At 40.7% G+C, this 4,370-nt stretch overlaps 1 non-coding gene across 1 annotated transcript; it reads left to right on the forward strand.

Moving 5' to 3' along the window:
- The first annotated feature begins 4,179 nt into the window (after positions 1-4,179).
- Positions 4,180-4,370, forward strand: LOC130454226 (U2 spliceosomal RNA). The gene has a single exon (XR_008911897.1). It is a non-coding gene; the product is annotated as a U2 spliceosomal RNA (small nuclear RNA).

Raw genomic sequence — 4,370 nt, forward strand, 5'->3', positions numbered from 1 at the left:
TCATTTTAGCCAATTTTTACTCCATTCACTTTTATTGCTTTTACTTTTTTATTTTAAAATGTATTTAATTAATTAATTTAGAGTATTTTCCATGGTTACATGATTCATGTTCTTTCCCTCCCCTCCCCAAACTCCCCCCCCCCCAACCCTGTAGCTGACTCACAATTCCACTGGGTTTTACATGTGGTATTGATCAAGTCCTATTTCCATATTATTGATAATTGCACTAGGGTGATCTTTTAAGGCCTACATCCCTAACCATATCCCCATCAACCCATGTGAACTTGATTCACTTTTAAATGGGTTGTCATACAATTGTGTTTATGAAACTTGCATGATTATTTCTATGGTTTTGCCAAATTGCATTTTCTAATATACAGGCTCCATGGCTGATGTACATTTTTATATGTTGTAACATTTTAAATGTGTTCTTCTAGATTTACACTTTATTTTCTTGGTCCCTCCATGGAGATCTGATTACATCAGGACACCCTTTGTGTTACCAGTGAACTTAAAAAAAATTATTTGAATCCTAGAGAATCAACCAAAAAGCTAGTCGAAATAATCAACAACTTTAGCAAAGTTGCAGGATACAAAATAAACCCACATAAGTCATCAGCATTTCTATATATCTCTAACCCATTTCAGCAGCAAGAATTAGAAAGCGAAATACCATTCAAAATCACCCTAGACAATATAAAATACTTAGGAATCTATCTGCCGAGACAAACACAGGAACTATAGGAACACAACTACAAAACACTTTCCACACAGCTAAAACTAGATCTAAACAATTGGAAAAACATTGATTGCTCATGGGTGGGAAGAGCTAACATAATAAAAATGACAATCCTACCTAAATTAATTTACTTATTTAGTGCCATACCCATTGAACTACCAAAAAACGTCTTTACTGAATTAGAAAAAACCATAACTAAGTTCATTTGGAAGAACAAAAGATCAACGATATCCAGGGAAATCATGAAAAAAAAATGCAAACGAAGGAGGACTTGCAGTCCCAGATCTCAAACTATACTATAAAGCAGTGGTCATCAAAACAATTTGGTACTGGCTAAGAGACAGAAAGGCGGATCAGTGGAATAGACTTGGCATAAATGATCTCAGCAAGACAGTTTATGACAAACCCAAAGACCCCAGCTTTTGGGACAAAAATCCATTATTTGATAAAAACTGCTGGGAAAAATTGGAAGAGAGTGTGGGAGAGATTAGGTTTGGATCAACACCTCACACCCCACACCAAGATAAATTCAGAATGGGTGAATGACTTGAACATAAAGAAGGAAACTATAAGTAAATTAGGTGAACACAGAATAGTACACCTGTTAGACCTTTGGGAAGGGAAAGATTTTAAAACCAAGCAAGACTTAGAAAGAGTCACAAAATGTAAAATAAATAATTTTGACTACATCAAATTAAAAAGTTTTTGTACAAACAAAACCAATGTAACTAAAATCAGAAGGGTAGCAACAAATTGGGAAACAATCTTCATAAAAACCTCTGACAAAGGTTTAATTACTCAAATTTACAAATAGCTAAATCAATTGTACAAAAAATCAAGCCATTCTCCAATTGATAAATGGGCAAGGGACATGAACAGGCAGTTCTCAGCTAAAGAAATCAAAACTATTAATAAGCACATGAAAAAGTGCTCTACATCTCTTATAATCAGAGAGATGCAAATCAAAACAACTCTGAGGTACCACCTCACACCTAGCAGATTGGCTAACATGACAGCTATGGAAAGTAATGAATGCTGGAGGGGATGTGGCAAAGTAGGGACACTAATTCATTGCCGGTGGAGTTGTGAATTGATCCAACCATTCTGGAGGGCAATTTGGAACTATGCCCAAAGGGCGATTAAAGACTGTCTGCCCTTTGATCCAGCCATAGCACTGCTGGGCTTGTACCCCAAAGAGATAATAAGGAAAAAGACTTGTACAAGAATATTCATAGCTGCACTCTTTGTGGTGGCCAAAAATGGGAAAACGAGGGGATGCCCTTCAATTGGGGAATGGCTGGACAAATTGTGGTATATGTTGGTGATGGAATACTATTGTGCTCAAAGGAATAATAAAGTGGAGGAATTCCATGGAGACTGGCACAACCTCCAGGAAGTGATGCAGAGCGAAAGGAGCAGAACCAGGAGAACATTGTACACAGAGACTGATACACTGTGGTACAATTGAAGGTAATGGTCTTCTCCATTAGTGTCAATGCAATGTCCCTGAACAATCTGCAGGGATCTAAAAAACACTATCCACAAGCAGAAGATAAACTGTGGGAGTAAAAATACCGATGAAAAGCAACTGCTTGACTACAGGAGTGGAGGGGATATGACTAAGGAGAGACTCTAAAGGAACACTCTGGTGCAAATACCAACAACATGGAAATGGGTTCGAATCAAGGACACATGTGATACCCAGTGGAATTGCACGTGGGCTATGGGAGAGGTGGTGGGAGGGGGGTAGGGAAGAAAAGAAAATTATCTTTGTTTCCAATGAATAATGTTTGGAAATGACCAAATAAAATAATGTTTAAAAAAAATAAAAAATAAATAAAGTAAATATCTCTTTGTCAAAGCCAACGGAAAAAAAGACTAGTGTCATACTTTTGTTGATTATCTCCAGGGTATATTTCTACATACGGATTTGCTGGCGTGTACAGTTGTTTGCATATGGTATGCTCAGTAGACCTCAAAGGAGACAGAGACAGAGACAGAGAGACAGAGTCAGAGAGAGAGACAGAGAGAGAGAGAGAGAGAGAGAGAGAGAGAGAGAGAGAGAGAGAGAGAGAGAGAGAGAGAGAGAGAGAGAGAGAGAGAGGAGAGACAGAGACAGAGAGGAGAGACAGAGACAGAGAGAGAGAGGAGAGAGAGGAGAGAGAGAGACAGAGACAGAGAGACAGAGACAGAGACAGAGACAGAGAGAGACAGAGACAGAGAGACAGAGAGAGACAGAGACAGAGAGACAGAGAATCTTTGATGGTCTTCTGCTTCTCATTTCATCTTTGGCCTTTAGCACAGTCCAACAGTAGGTGGCGAAGTAGACAAAGCTCAGCGCCTAAGTCCAGAGGACCCGAGTTCCAGTTTCATCTCTGGCTGGGTAACCCCTTGGGCAAGTCACTGAACCCTGTTTGCCTCCTTTTCCTCAAATGTCAAAGTAGCTGGAGGAGGAAATGGCAAGACATTGCATCATCTTAGCCAAGAAAACTCCAAATGGGATCAGGAAGAGTCTGGAAAGACAGGAAAACCACAAATGTAGTCCAGTTCCTGGCCCATGGTAGGTTGCCTAATCAAAGAAATCTTGCCTGATTTGATGGAAGGTGTTGCATTCGGATGAGTTTTTGAAATTGGTGATTTCCCACCCAAGTAGTTTTGATAAGTGCACTGATGATCTGCGTGCAGTTGGTGAATTTTCCATGCGGCTTCATTAATTATCGATTTTGCATAAGACTTGACTGGGATGTCTTCAGTCTTTTCTGAAGGCATACTGGCAATATCTGTTGTTATCGGTTGAAAATCGGCTAGGTTAGCTAGTTGAGGACTAGTTGTGAAATGAATTTTTGGAAAAGAGAGATGGATTAGCTTGCCACTACGGCTTCTGATTTGCTCGGGAATATTCCATCACACTGAAAAAATGCAATCTTTTAGGGTTTGTTTGTTGTTGTTTTTTTTTCTTTCTCCATTTTCTAAAGCTCGGGGCTCTGAAAAGGCAATGGGGCACACGGGAAGCCAGTAACCCAGGACTGGGAAATGCCGGTTTCCCTACAAGGCGATGGAGGGCGCCCTGTCTCCTCTTCTGCGAGATGGCTTTCTCGGTAGCTTTTGGGAGACCTGAGAAAAAGAAAGGAAGCAGGAGAAATGTCAGAGAAAGGGAAAGCAGGAAAAAAAGGCGAGCTATGCAAATGCTGAGCAACTTCCGCAAGGGCTTCTGGGTGTCCGGAGAGTGTCTTCTTGGAGGAAGAAAGTGCTACAATCTTCCCGTGAAAGTGTAAAACAGTTTTGTGGCTCGTTTTTAGGTAACCGTCTGGCTGTATAAAAAGGCTCAGGCGTGTTGCGAAGGTAGTAGCTGGGTGACTGTTGTGTAGTGTTTTTGTAGTCGCCTTGTGTGTTAAGGGTGTCGTTGTGGAGGGTGTCGGTGGTGGGGAGGGCGTGTGGTTATCGCTTCTCGGCCTTTTGGCTAAGATCAAGTGTAGTATCTGTTCTTATCAGTTTAATATCTGATACGTCCTCTATCCGAGGACAATATATTAAATGGATTTTTGAAACAGGGAGTCGGAATAGGAGCTTGCTCCGTCCACTCCACGCATCGACCTGGTATTGCAGTACTTCCAGGAACGGTGCACTTCCC

This window comes from Monodelphis domestica, chromosome 4, assembly GCF_027887165.1.
Source record: "Monodelphis domestica isolate mMonDom1 chromosome 4, mMonDom1.pri, whole genome shotgun sequence".
Taxonomy (NCBI): Eukaryota; Metazoa; Chordata; class Mammalia; order Didelphimorphia; family Didelphidae; genus Monodelphis; species Monodelphis domestica.